This window comes from Lycium ferocissimum, chromosome 11 (assembly GCF_029784015.1).
Source record: "Lycium ferocissimum isolate CSIRO_LF1 chromosome 11, AGI_CSIRO_Lferr_CH_V1, whole genome shotgun sequence".
Taxonomy (NCBI): Eukaryota; Viridiplantae; Streptophyta; class Magnoliopsida; order Solanales; family Solanaceae; genus Lycium; species Lycium ferocissimum.
Genome location: NC_081352.1, coordinates 10,748,686 through 10,764,595, shown reverse-complemented (window position 1 = coordinate 10,764,595; position 15,910 = coordinate 10,748,686). Strand labels below are relative to the sequence as shown.

Genomic DNA, 15,910 nt, shown 5'->3' with positions numbered 1-15,910 from the left:
ATGCTAACAAAAGAATTTGAATTCTAATACTAAGAATGACAGTAATGTTGGATATCTATTATTTAGTTTTGCATAATTGGTTTAGAGTGTAAAAATACATAGCTTAATTTTTTCTTTGTCATGTAATTAATACTTATTAGCCGTACTTATTTAGCATAACTTAGTATTTAGATTAAAGTCATTTTCTTTATGGCTTATTAATTAGCAATACTTATTGTAACCTATTTTATTATCTTTTTTGTTGAATATTTTAATACGATGTCATCACCCATCTCACATTTTGTGTTATTTTCTTAAGACACACCTTAGTTATACAGTTGTATCTTAATAGGAATAAAGAAACATTTGAAGTAAAAGTCTTATGTTTTGTATGAAGATTTTTTTGGAAAAAAACCCGAAAAAACTGAATAAACCGAGAAAACCCGAAGTTGAAAAACCCAAATTTTATTGGTTTGGTTTGGTTTATAATTTAAGAACCCAACACAATTGGTTTGGTTTGGTATTTATAAAATCCGAATCAACCCGGTTCATGTACACCCCTAATCTTAATCATATAGTCAAACTAAGCATTAAAATAATCTGGAAACAAACAAGAATTTAACATGTGATACCCTAATCTAGCACATCCTTACTAAATTGAACTAATCTAGCTAGAACTAAACTAATAAACACACAAACACATTAAGAAATTACATAAATTAAAAAGAAGGAAAAAAAATTACCTTTCTTTAGTGCAGCCTAGTCGAGAAAATGGAATTGGAGATCCTTGAGCTTCTTGTTAATCCTAGAATCCTCAGCCACACACAAGGAAAAGAAAAAAATATTTAAAACAAATCAATTCGAGAAATACTAACGAGGATTCCAATTCAAGTCGGATCCGTAGTTCAAACTCAAAACATTAGTTTTTTGCTCTGTTGAGACTTGTTTGAAATGAGAAGGGTGGGGTTCTTTAGATAGAACCCCAAAACTCCAATTTTCTTATTGAAATTTGATGTGGGACTGTGAGTTTTGAAAGTATTCATCTTGAATCCTTGTGATGAATTGAAAGTCAATAGGAATTGAGAACAAATGGACTAAAACCATTAACGTTTCGTCCTTGTTTGAACAGAAAAGCAAAAGAAGGAGAGAGGTGAGGTTTTACCTTGTTTTGGGTTGACATGCGGTGATGAGGATGAGAGGGTGAGAGAAAAATTACCGAAATAGACACACAAATCCTATAGAAAAGCAAAACGCGTCTGATCCTTTGCCATTTTCGGCAAAATCGTGATGGAGAGAGAGAAAGGAAGGCGGCTAGGGTTCGGTTGAAACCCTTTCCACCAAAATGAAATGAAAAGGTGTGTTTGGTATACTTTTGTTGAAATGAAAAGGGAGACGGGCCGGGTAGCCGATAAAGTGAAGTGGGCTTGGCCCAATTTCGCTGAATTCTCATGAAAGAAGAGAGTAGTTATTTGTGCAAAATGTGGCTACAATTCAAGTTTTAAAATCTTATCAAACATATTTCAACTGTAGCCATAATTTATATGTATAAATCATTTTGTCATTACAATTATAACCACATTTGAAACCTTTTTGCAATTACAGCTAAATATATCAGGAAATTGAGATGTTATTGATCATTTATTTAATTAATTGAATTTTTGATTTAACGGAGTAAAATATTTATCATTAATCACAATTTAGCGTAAACAATTAATTAAATATTTATTTTCACTATTTCAAGTTTAAAATCTCAATAAATACTTTTTGAAATTATAAAAATATACAGATGATATATGATAATATATTTTATGATATTTTGCCAAATTAAATGGCAAAATGTCACCGAAGAAATTTTGTAAAATCATTTTGACCAGTAAAAGTGTATATCTTACTCCGTTTGTGTTTCGAGAAGTTTGAATAATTAAATGAAACTATTGGAGGGAAAAAATTATGTGTCAACAATTGGATCTTCGTTGTTCAGGGATGGCAGAGCTGTCCTTGGGCAACAAAATTTGACAAACCTGATTTTTGACTGACCATATCAAATTACTTCTTTTTAAAAATTTAAAGAAAGACAAGCAAAATTCAAAATCATGGCCGGACCCTTTTTTTGGGGGTTTCCTACATATCTCAAGCTATATGAGAATTCCAATCACCTGTAGTATGACTCGACTAGACTTCTAGTGTGCGGCTTGTCTAAAAATAATTACCGAACCTTTTCAGTGTCGAAACTGAGAGGCCCTGGAGTGGTTTGTTGGAATGTGACTGAGACTCTGGTATTGAGTCTCGGGAATCAGGTCACTCGTAGTTTGACTTAATTGGCTGCAAAAGGGTATCTCTAATGAGAAAATACCGATAATATACCTGTGACCACATTAGGAGAAGACTCAAGATCTTGGTGTCCAGCCAAAGCATAAATACGGTGCTGAGGACCACTAGAACTGGGGACTCTCCCTCTGCCTCTACCATGGCCGACTGGCACATGTGAACCTGGCCCCATAGGGCGTATAGAAGATGAAGATCCGGCTACCGACCCTGAAGGCTGGGTCCTACCTCTACCACCAACTGAGGGGCAATCTCACATAATATGGCCTGGTCGACCACATGAATAGCAAACCTCTGAACCCGATCTGTACTGACCCCAATGTAACTTCCCACACAGGGAACATCGTGCACGGTGGCCTCGCCCGACCCGAATCACCTCGAACCGAGATCCCGAAAGCTCGGCTCGGCCCCGGATGAGTAGATCTATCAAATCTCTGGCCTGAAAATCGTGGAGGCGCACTAATCATAGAATGGCCTGAATGCCTCGAAAACTGCTGTCTGTGCCCGCCTCTATACTCACTCATCGGACCCGAAGATCTAGCCCCCTTGTTATGCCCTCTATCATGCTCACGCTCACTTCTTTGTTGTTGTAGGCTTTCTTCTAAATTCTGAGCGTGGGCTTGGATGCGTAAAATATCCATGTTGTCCTGAAGGGATGCAGTCAAGCACCTATCCATCAAATGTGGCCCTAGGCCTTTCACAAACCGGTGCACTCGGTCACCCATATCCGCTACCATGGCCGAAGCATACCTAGCCAAAGAATTGAAGCGGAGACTATACTCTAGAGCGCTCATGCTTCCTTGCCTCAAATTTAAGAACTTGTCGGCTCTAGCTCGCCGAACTTTTGGAGGCAAATAATGTCAGAGAAATGCATCTACAAATTCTTGCCGTACCGGAGGAGGTGCATTGGGTCCCCGTGAAGCCATCCAAACCGTGTACCAATGAACTGCGACATCTCTCAATCTATAGGACGCTAACTCCACCGATTCGGTGTCTGAAGCATGTATCAATCGAAGCGTCCTCAACATACCATCAATGAAATTCTGAGGGTCCTCATTCGGTATTGATCCAAAGAATTTCGGTGGGTTCAAGCTAACGAAATCACGGGCCCTTGCACTAACAGCCCTATCACCTTGCCCGGTACTTTGCCGCTGAGTCTGGGCAGCAACCAATTGAGTCAGCAAATGAATGACCTCTTTTACATCTTGGCCTGAAGCATCCGGTGGAGGAATTGGAGGTGCTGGAGCTGGGGCTGAGGCTCCCTCACGCTCCTCTAATATAGGTACTAAACGGGAGGACTGAGATTGAGCCGCACTCTGGAACTCACTTTCCTCTACTACCGATGGCGGTGCTCTTTCAGCCCGCTTTTCTGCCACCGTCTTGCCCTTTTGGGCTGCTGTACCTTTTCTCTTTACAAGCAATTCTGAAATACATAACACACGGTTAAGGAACAAGAAGTTCTTATATCATAGCTCTATCGCACGATTCTTATGAAGAAAGAAGGTCATTCATTCCTAAAATGCCCGCAACTTCTTGTTTATAAGTGTGGCGCGCAACACACCCATAACCAAGACTCTACTGGACACGGCTCATAGACACACCCTAGGACAGAACTGCGCTGATACCACTTTTGTCACGACTCAACCGGAGGGCCGCGACGCGCACCAGGTGCTAACCCACCCGGGCACCTCTTAACATACCTTCACATCACATCTAGGTGAGCCACATAACTAAATCATGCTTTCATTCATCATTCACATTAATCTCATTGGGCAACAACACATCTATATCATCATTAGTAACTATGCCCATATCAATGTACATAAGCCGACGAGGCTAGCAAAATAATATCCCAAAATATAGGCCGACAAGGCCGAACACATCTAACCATATACACATGTTTACGAGCCTCTAAGAAGAGTATGTCATATCATATAGGCGGGACAGGGCCCCGCCGTGCCCATAAGTATGTACACAAAAGAATCTATACTAAAAGCTATGGCTCCGAATGAAATGGAGCTCCGCTATGTAGTCCCTGAGAAATATAGCTATGGATCAAGTCTGTCTCCCTGGCCATGCGGGGCACGTGCCGGCCGTCCACAAATAAAAAAAGGACGTCAGTACGAAGAATGTACTGAGTATATAAAGCATGATCAACATCAATATGAAAGCATAATAGACAACATATGAAATAGCATAGGATGGGAGATAATAGTATCATCATCATAGCACTTACTTGCCTTTCATAGGGACATTCCATTTCTATTGCGTATCCGTGTACATACACCCGTATCCGTATCCGTCTACATACCCGTACTCATTTACCTTTCGTATCCATTTTCGTATTCATATTCATATTTTCATTCCTACTCATATTCATATCATTTACATCTCATATACATTGCATATACATAGCCTTTACATAACATTTACATATACTTAGCATATTCGTACTCATATTGATGTCATATACATAGTATTTATATAGCATACCCGACCACGAAGGTTCGGTGTTTCACATACCTGGCCCTACCAAGGCTCAGTGTCATACATACCTGGCCCTACCAAGGCTCAGTGTTATCCGTACCCAATCTGTTAGTGGTGCGCGCGTATATATATATATATATATATATATATATATATATATATATATACATTCTACCCGGCCATATAAGCTCGGGTTTCATAGTAGCCACACATGGGCACATGTATATATAAGCTCATAAGCATCTTTAGTATCATTACTATCGTCGTTCATTACATCTATCCTTAAAGGATTAGTCGTCGTATAAGGAACTTAGTACAATCGTATCATATCGAGCATCATAAGCTTAGTAGCTTTTAGAGATAGGATCATTGGAGAATATCGTAGGCTCATAAAAGGATAGGTATTTGGCCAAAGAACCATGCCTTATGAAAGAAGGGTTAGCCTTACATACCTTTCCGTTCAACTATTCTATCACTTGAGAAAAACCCTAGTTTCACCTTCACTTGGATTTCTTGTTTTGGATGAACTTTAATGGGTTTCTTACACTTGATTCACTTAGTTTGATGTAGATGATCACTAATATCTCTTGAATTTGTGTGGGAGAAATGTCATAGAGATTTCTTGAGAGAAGGAATGAAAAATGAAAATGAAATAATGAACTTGGTCCTCTTTTTAATAACCCAAAAATCTGATCTGTGGGAGAATATACGGACACTTATACGGTCTGCATAAACTTATACGGTCCCTATAAGTGACCATGAAATAGACCCTTCAACGTCTCTTCTCTGTGACCATTATACGGTCCGTATAAATCTATACGGTCCGTATAAGTGATCGTATAATCCCACCAATGAGGGACCTTCACTGTGATGGTCCTGCAATCCATTATACGGTCCATATAACATTATACGGTCCGTATAATGGGCCGTATAACCCATCAGTCCACTGAACTTGCTCTCGTCACTTCGTTTGATCTCCAATCCTTATGGAACCTTCTTAACACTTGTTTATCACCTCATTAACAATCTAAGGGACGTTATAACTCTTTTCCAAAACATTATTAAGCCATCATTAACTCGTTACTCACAAATCCTTTCCGATACTTATCGTATGCATTGCCTTCTCTTGGCAACTTTCTCCTCTAACATCGAATGTCTTTGAAATCTTACTTAAGGTCATCAAATGTCACTCTTTACTTATTGAAACACCGTATACTTTGTACTCTTCGTTAGTCTATTCACTGTGCATCAACGAAAAATTTTCCGAGGTATAACAAAATGCTTGGCCTTCTTGGCAATTCAAACAGATGCAAATGAATATTTGAACAGGTATGGCAATCTCGGCTGGATTGTCTTTTCTTCGTACTTTGTGTGTTTGTATGAATGATGGCCTCTCGACATGTAGATGAATGAATGGGCCTCTCAGCATGTTTGTATGAATGGCCCTCTCGGCATGTATGTATGAATGACCATCTCGGTAATGTTTGTATGAGTGTCTCTCTCGGCAACGTTTGTATGAGTAGCCCTCTCGGCAACGTTTGTATGAGTGACCCTTTCGGTAATATTTATATGAATGGCCCTCTCGACAATGTTTGTATGAATGGCCCTCTCGACAATGTTTGTATGACTGACCCTCTCAGCAATGTTTGCATGAATGGCCTTCTTGGCAATGTTTGCATGAATTGACCTCTCGGCAATGTTTGTATGAGTGACCCTCTCGGCAATATTTGTATGAATAGACCTCTCGGCAATGTTTATATGAATGACCCTCTCGGTATGCAAATGCTGACAGATATGGCCCTTTTAGCTAGATTATTTTTCTTTCGTCCTTTGTGTCAGCTGTGGTCCTCTCGGTATGATATCCCATTTAGCCTTTTTATATAGCCCTCTTGTCTGGATTCTGCCATCTTTATGATGCTTTGTCCATTGTATATCCCTTTTGGCTTGGCTGTACCACCCTTATGGCGCTTTATCCTTTTATGGCCCTCTTGGCTAGATTATGCCGTCCTTGCGGCGTTTAACCCTCTATAGCCCTCTTGGCTAGATTGTGCTATGCTAGTGGCGCTTAACCCTTTAGAGCCCTCTTGGCTAGATTATACTGTCCTTGCGGTGCTTAACCCTTTACAGCCCTCTCGGATAGATTGTATCACCCTTATGGCGCTTAAAAATGAGAGTTTTTTCAAAACATTTTCCTATTATTGTCATGACATATGCAGTTTAGACAAGAATCCTTGAGGTTATCTGTGGTGTTTTGTGGCAGAACCTTTGGACATCTCGATTTGTCCGGTGGAATTTTTTAGATTCTTTCAAAAATTCTACCCAGTTGAAGACTGTGTCGGCTGACTCTTGTGCCAAACCTTTGTGAAGGAATTTTGAGATCCTCTAAAAAATTATGCCCAGTTGAAAATTGTGCCGGCGAACTCTCATACTGTATTTGTAAGGAATGTTTGAGAGGATCTCAAAAAATCGGCCCCAATTGGAGTTCTGTTGGTTGACTCTTATGCCGAACTTTGCGAAGGAATTTTTGAGATCATCTAAAAAGTTATGTCCAATATGAAAACTGTGTCGAGTGATTCTTATACTGATTCTTGTGAGGGAATTTTTTGAGGTCCTTTCAAAAATTCTGGCCCAGTTGAAATTATGTTAGCTCACTCTTGTGCCGATCCTCGACGAAGTATATTTTTAAGAGCTATCTCAAAAATTCTGCCCCTGTGGCTTCCTAAAGGTTTCTTGGATTTTTTGATTGGTAAGACCGAACTAGAGGAACGCCTACATATCATGTATGACAGAAATCAGGTGGAACGTAGTTCGGATATGGGAACTAATAGTTTGTTTTTCTAATAATATGACCGAGTCCTACATGTAATGCCTACGTATCTCACCTTGAGAAATCAGGTCATCGCGTAGTTCATGTTACAAAGAATAGCATTTGTTTTTTCTATTACAAAAGGAGGCCAAATCCGATATGGATTTTTCTACGTATCTATGCCCTAAGAGGTAGGTCCAAGGTAGTGCTTACAAATAAAAGATCCGATTAAAATTTGAAACGCGTCTCATATGCGTAGTATCTCTTGACTGCGTCTGAGTTGATTTCTTTGGGCCACTCTTGGCCGTCCATTTTTGCTAAAATCAATGCTACTCCGGAGAGTACCTTAAGAACCATGTATGGGCCTTGACAGTTTGGTGTGAACTTTCCTTTGTACTCGTCTTAGTACAGGAACACATGCTTGAGTACTAACTGCCCTATCTGGAAAAGTTGGGCTCTAACTTTTTTGGTGAATGTAAAGGCCATTCTCCATTGATACAGTTGGCCATGGCATACGTCGATCATTCTTTTCTCACCGATCAAGACTAATTGCTCGTATCTATTTCGAACCCATTTTGCATTGTCCAACTCTGCTTCTTGGATGATTCTGAGCGAGGGTATTTCCACTTCAGCAGGAATAACTGCTTCGGTACCATAGACTAGCAAGTACAGGATTACTCTGTCGAAGTTCGAACCGTCTTATACCATAGAAAAGTGTAGGGCAACTTCTCATGCGAACACTTGTAGTTGTCCGTCATCTTTATCAGTATTCTCTTAATGTTTTTGTTGGACGCTTCATCAGCTCTTTTCACTTGTGGCCGATAGGCAGTAGAGTTTCGATGTTTCGATGGGTGATCCATAATTGCTCGCAAATGTCCTTTTTCAGTTGGTTGTTCAGATTAGCCCTGTTATCTGTTATAATGGACTTTGGCATGCCGAATCGACATACAATGTTTTTTCGTACGAAATCGGCTACCACTTTCTTTGTCACTGACTTGTGTGAGCTTCCACGCACTTGGTGAAGTAATATATGGCGACCAGAATGAATCGATGCCATTGGAAGGGGCCAGATCGATAGGTCCGATGACATCCATGCCCCAAGTGACGAATGGCCAGGGCAAGCTTATGGCATTAAGTTCACTTGGTGGAACTCTAATTAGCTATCCGTAGATCTTGCATTGGTGATACCTTTGCAAAAATTTACTGCAATCAGTTTCCATTGTCATCCAGAAACAGCCTGCTTGTAGGATCGTCTTGGCCAGGACGAATCCATTCATGTGAGGTCCACATGTCCCATCGTGTACTTTTTATAGTAGTTTTGTAGCTTCTGTAGCATCCATGCATCTGAGCAAACCGATATCAGGTGTTCCTCAGTAGAGTACCTCTTTGTTCAGGAAAAATCCGTTGGCCATTCTACGGATTGTTTTATTTTGATTGCTTGTGACATTCTCAGGATACTCTCCCTTCTCCAAATAAAACTTGATGTTGGTATACCATGGCTTGCCTTCTGGATCTGCTTCCATATGAGAACAGTAGGCATGGATGTTTTGGTAGTGAGAGCATAAAAAAACTCATTTTGTGCTCTCGGCGTGTACTTGAATTCGATCTTCTTGAATCTTTTGCACAACCTTTGTACGAGACTCACGTATGGCAGGATCTTGGCGTTCTTTGTGGCCTACTCTCCTTGCACTTGATGAATCAACAGATCTGAATCACCTATTACCAATAATTCGTGTATGTCCATGTCAAGAGCCATTTGGAGGCCTAAGATACAGGCCTCCTACTCTGTCATATTGCTGGTACACCGAAACTTGAGCTTTGCGAATACTAGGTAGTGTTGTCCTATTTCTGACACCAATACCGCTTCGATCCCGGAATCCTTGTAATTGATCGCACCGTCGAATAATATTCCCCATCATAAATAGGGCTCGGCCATGTCTTCATCCCACTTTTAATACTTCCTCGTCTGGGAAGTAAGTCCTGAGTGATTCAAATCCCTTATCGACCGAATTTTCTGAGCGCAACACGTCTTTTCCACCAGGGTGTACCATGCTTCATAGGCTGTGAATTTCTTGCTTAGGCAGTAGATGATTCATTCTTTCTTTCCAGTCTCATCGTGTTATCCTAACACGCATCCGAAAGCATTCTCTGATACCGACAGGTATAGCAGTAATAAGCTTCCCGATCTAAGAGGAACTAAGACCAGTGGATTGAAAAGATACTTCTTGATAGTGTCAAATGATTTCTGACACTCTTCAGTCCATTATGTTGGCGCATCTTTCTTCATCAATTTGAGTACAGGCTCACAAATTACCGTGGACTGAGCTATGAATTGGCCGATGTAGTTCAACCTACCAAGAAAGCTCATAACCTCCTTCTTGGTCTTTGATGGAGGTAACTTCTGTATGGCCTTGAGTTTTGAAGGGTCTAGCTCAATACCCCTTCGGCTGACTATAAATCCGAGTAATTTTTTCGGCGGACACTCCAAATTCACATTTGGTCGGGTTCAGCTTCCGATTGTACTTACAGAGTCTGTCGAAGAACTTTCGTAGATGTGTGAGGTGGTCTAAACTTTATCTTGATTTGATGATAACGTCATTCACGTAAATCTCAATTTTCTCGTGGATCATGTCATGGAAGATGGTGGTTATGTCTCTCATATAAGTGGCGCCAATATTCTCGAGGCCGAACGGCATTATCCGGTAGTGGTACACTCCCCAAGGTGTGATGAAAGTTATCTTTTCGCGTCTTCCTCAGTCATTAGGATCTAATGATATCTCGCGAAGCAATCCACGAATGACTGTAGCTCATGTTTTGTGCAGGTATTGATGAGTATGTGGATGTTTGGGAGCGAAAGTTGTCCTTGGGACTAGATTTTTGAGATCCCTGTAATCCACACATATTATGATCTTTGCATCCTTTTTCGATAAGGGAACAATGTTGGCCAACCAGGTCAGGTATGAGGTTACCTCGACTACTCCGGATTTGATTTGTTTTTTGACTTTATCTTTAATTTGGATACTGTGTCTGGCTTGAATTTCCTTGTTTTCTTTTTTACTGGGGCGAAACTTGGATTGATGGGTATCCTGTGGGCTACAATGTTGGTGCTTAATCAAGGCATATTAGCGTATGACCAAGAGAAAATGTCCACATATTCTTTTAGCAATTCTATTAACTCCTCTTTCTGAGGTGCCTCTAGATGCACCCTTATCCTGGTTTCTTTGACTGACTCATAATCTCCTAGATTAATTACTTTAGTCTCATCTAGATTGGTCTGTTGTTCGCTCTCAAACTATTCTACTTTCTCGACGAGACTTTTAGGTAACATTGTTTCCTCTTCATATTCCTTGCATTTTTCCTCATCTATGTCCCCTGATTCAATAGTTCCACGACATGTCATTACATTAATGGTATTTTTACTATTATTACTTTAAAAGAAGGCAAAGCATGGTTAGATAAAAGATTTATGCACTTAAATAAAAGTGAGTTCATTTTCAGATAACTGAGGCTTCCATTAATTTAATAAAGAAGTACAAACTATGGTCCTGACTCAAATCAAACATCGATTCATTTTCATTTTGGAAACATCTATGAGGGTATTTCAATGCCAATGGTGAGTAATCAGGCCTCGATCAATTTTCAAAAATCTAAATTCATCATCTCTACTGAGGAACTAAAAGCGGGGTAGAGATTCAGTTGGATAGTTGCCCACCCAGATCAGCATTTCGAATGATGGGTACTTCAGTGCACTGTTCCAGGACCACCATTATTCCTCTTGAAACAGCATCCCTAATCCTTCTTCCGGACCTTCTTCACCTGGCATGTGTATCTTGATTGGAAATGACTGGTACACACTCGGAATTAGATTGTGCATATTTGGAGGGCTTCTTCTTTTCCGACTGGCTTCAGAGGTTTCTTCCTCGCTGGGGACATATCTAAGACCAAAATGGAAATTGTCGTGAGGAATTGGGACTGGCTCTACTATGCCATGCAAGTTCTTTCCCAAACTTAGTCCTGGCTCAAACCCATTCTGAAGTATTGCAATCATTTTGTATACGACCGGCATAAGGGTTTGCGAGGTGACTTCTTTATAAGTGGCCCCACTAGTCCCAGCATATGGATCTGTGCCTTCAAGGGTCCCCTCAATCACTGGGACAGAGTTGTCGGGGTAATTGTGGATGCTACCCTCCCCGTGGATTATGACCTCATGGCCTTGCCAAGAAAATTTCAAAGATTGGTGCAAGGATGACGACACTGCTCCTGCCATGTGAATACATGGTCTACCCAAAGCAGGTTGTAACTAGTGGTTATCGCCATTACTCGAAATTCGGTGACGAATTCAGCTGGCCCCATTTGGATACACAGGTCAATTTCTCCAACTGTATCATGCTGAGCTATATCAAAGGCTCTCACATTTGTGCAACTCTGACATATCTTCCTCACGTTTTAGCCCAATTAGATAAGGGTAGACTCGAGATAGCTGTTAAGACCTACTCCATTGTCTACAAGCACATGCACCATGATCTTGTCTCTGTATTTTACCGTTATGTGGAGCGCTTTGTTGTGCGCCGCCCTTTCTCTCACTAGCTCTTCCCGAGTGAAGGAGATTTGATGATCTTCTATGACATGGGCCACTATATAGGCCATATTATCACTGCTTGTGCCCACAAGAAAATGGGCTTTGTCTAATACCCTCATTAGAGCTTGGCGATATTGAGGAGAACTCAATAATAGTGCCAACATTGATATTTGTTCTAGAGTTTTCTTTAAATGCTCAATGATGGAGTATTCTTTCGTTTGCATTCTTCGCCAGAAAATCTTCGACCTCACCTTCTGTGATCGACCTTCTTTGGTTTCCTTCTTTCCTTGGCACTCATCGTGCCAACTAGATAGGGGTATGATACCGCGGCCTCAATGACAAACTCCTTCCTTGGTGCCAGAACTATCTTTTTGGATACTTGCGCTACAATCGGTGCTGGGATTAAGACGCTAAATTGCGAACGTTCTTGAATGGTCAGTGAAGCCACTGTCTGTTCCAAAGTTTTCGGAGGCATTTGGACCAAAGGCTTGCGTATGGAACGCCTCCTCTTATCTTTTAATCATGTGGATTGAGGTATTGCCATGATTGGATAGCGGGTTAGTGTTCACATTGGGAGCGGCTGTTTGAGGAGTGATCTCCCTTTTGTTAATCAGATCCTGAATCTTATGTTTCAGGTTGATACAGTCTTCTGTACTATGCCCAGTTCCGCCTGAATGGTAAGCACAGTTCTGATTTGCTTGGTAGAAACAGTTTCCCGGATTGGCAGGTTTTGGCGGGCCAAGTTGGATCATGCATGCGACACTGAGCCTTTCGAACAGTCGAGTTCGTGTTTCAACCAACGGGGTGAGTGTTCGAGGTGACTTTTGCTCAAAGCTAGGATGTGGTAAATTATATGTGGCAGGTGGTGAATGGTTTTTTTTAGTTTGGCACTAGTGCTCGGTAATTTTTTTATGAATTTTGACAAGTAGGTGCTGGTGTTTGATAATTTTGTTGTGGAGCTTGGAAGGCTGGGGAAAATGCTTGGAAACTTGCTTGGGGAGTGTGGAAAACTGGCAGGGATGGTACCTGATAACTTGGCTGTGCATAGAAGACAAGGACTGGACTGTATGAGGTTGGTACGTAATTGCTAGGGGGCGGTGATTGGTAAATTTTGAGAGGTGATTGTGATTCCTCTCGTCTCCTGGTTTTAGAACTGGGGGTGTAAGAAACATTTTCCACATCCTTTTTTTTTAGTGGGCCCCGCGGTGCTCTGATGACCAGACTTGTTGGTCAGACTAGTGACTCTTCCTGATTTGAAAGTGTCTTCTATATCCTCTCCCATTTTGACCAAATCAGAGAATGACTCCCCACCATGGAAAGCATCCTTTCGTAAAATTTGGGTTCTTATGACCGAATGAAAATAGAGACCAGCACCTCTTCGCCCATAGACGGTTGTACTCGGATGGCTTGGGCCCTCCACCTACTTGCATATTCATGGCAGTTTTCAGTTGACTTCTGTTTGACTTTCTCCAGATAGTATCGATCTGGTACTGTCTCGACATTGAATGGGAATCTTTCCATAAACGATTCTGTCATATCCTCCCATATGGTCCATCGGTGTATTTCTTGCGCGGTGAATCATTCAGAAGCTTCTCCAATCAAGCTTCGGCTGAACAACCTCATGATCTGAGTTGGATTTCTTTTTACTCCAACTAGTTGGTCACAGTATAACCGAAGGTGGGCTTTGGGATTTCTTGATTCGTCGAACATTTCAAACTTAGGTATTTTGAAATCCTCAGGCAAATCCAAGTCCGGGTGTATGCAAAGATCATCATAACTTAACTTGGTGGCCTTTTGGGTAGTTTGCGTAGACAGTTCGACCATGTCTAGCATCTATTATTTCATTATTTGCTCACGCATGTCTTGCTCGGCTTTCCAGGACTTTTCAATCTCTTTATAGTGGTCCAGTTCGGGTTGTTCTGGGGAGAAATAATTTTGGTTAATAGGGGTGTGGAAGGACACCGTTGGGTGAGGCCTCCAGTTTCGTGTAATATTGGCATTTCTCGGGGTAGGTAAACCAGTGGTGTTTTGACGGATGATAGGATCGGAGTAAGTGGGCAGAGGTGCTTAGTACGAAAGTACAAAATGTATGGTTCGTGAACTTGGTTCATATTGGAGGGTGGTGGGGTATGATAGGAGGTGCCCACGTGATATAGTTCAGTGATGGGTGGATCTTGAGTGGAGGGAGCGGTTCCAGTAGTGTGGGTAGGAAATTTTTCAGTTATGGGAGAGCTTAGAGATGGAAACGACAGTGGAGGCCTTCTTTCCTAGAGATATGTTTCCTTGGCGGCATTGGCCAACTCACTTGCTTCATTTTTTCATGGAGATCAGCGACTTTCTCAAACAGGATAGAGATGACATCCTTATGGTGAAATGCCTCTTTCGGGTCCAAAGATTCTGAATCCCTCACAATGAGTTCATTCTTGCTGAGCTCGTCTTCCGAAATACCAGCCATTTTCTCATTTTTTTTTTTGGTCTGGTCAGAAAGAGATGCTGTCACGGTTTTGGATCTTATCAAGTATGCCACCATGACACGACACGCCACGAATCAACCTCCTCTTTAAGTAAAGAAAAACTCAAAGACAAATGACGTTAGTACATTAGGTCATAATAATCAATGCAAGATAATACACATAATTTGCAATTAAACACAGTTAATCACAAAAAATCATGCATCTCATTCGAACATTCAAATAATCCCCATTCCGTGGGTTTTGGTTTTTGGATGGTTTGGAATTTGTTTGTTCTAGCTGGGGAACCTATTAGGTTGACTTGCCCCATTTTGTTATTATGGCTGAATCCGTTTTACCGGAGGGGATTTGTTCGATGCTTCTTCTGAAAAGGAGAAGGGATATATATTTTTAATAATATAGGGACCGAGTCTTACGTAGACTTCCTACGTATCCCGCCGTGGGAAATTAGTGTCACGACCCAACCCCGTAGGCCGTGACTAGTGCCCGAGCTGGACACCCATACGCACTCATTAACCGAAACCAGCATACAAACAATTTATACAGACATAAAGATCATGCGTGGTTCCAAACTGTCGCATACAAACATATAAACCGCACAGAAGCCGGTAAGGCTGTCGTACTATACATAATATATCGAAGCGTACATACACGCGCGCGGTCGCCACGCGTGGACGGGCCGCCCCAAACACAACTCAAACGAACACAACCGGACGGTAACTAACCACAACCCACATATATGTCTACGTACCCCAAGAGTCATAACAGTAACCATATGACGGGACGGGCCCCGCCGTACCCATGAACAAACACATATATACAAATGACGGAAATGTTCGTACCAAAATGTAGGCCCCGAACGAGGGAGCACTCCAAAGCAGCAGAGTAGGTATCCTAAACTGGCGGATCTCCAAATCGGGCGTCTGTACCTGCGGCATGAAACGCAGCCCCCGAAGAAAGGGGGCCGCACGAAATATGTACCTAGTATGCAAAGTTGTAATGTACAGAAACAGAATCGAGTCATAATCGAAACAAGTACGTAAAGTAGGCATAATAACCGAAATACCAAAGCGCTTGCATCTGACATACAAATCACACATATGAGGTACAGAAGGCAAATATAATGATCATCATATACATACCGTAACACATCATAACATCATAACCGATCATATGAGATACCATTAACCGATCATATGAGATGCCATTAACCGATCATATGAGATGCCATTAACCGATGTGGGATTGGCCTAAACCAATGTG

General features: G+C 41.3%; 1 long non-coding RNA gene across 1 annotated transcript; it reads right to left on the bottom strand.

Moving 5' to 3' along the window:
• Positions 1 to 393: 393 nt before the first annotated feature.
• LOC132035853 (uncharacterized) lies at positions 394 to 1,321 on the bottom strand. The gene is made up of 2 exons (XR_009409453.1): positions 1,142 to 1,321; positions 394 to 792 (listed from the first exon to the last, which is right to left on the bottom strand). It is a non-coding gene; the product is annotated as an uncharacterized LOC132035853 (long non-coding RNA).
• Positions 1,322 to 15,910: the final 14,589 nt, after the last annotated feature.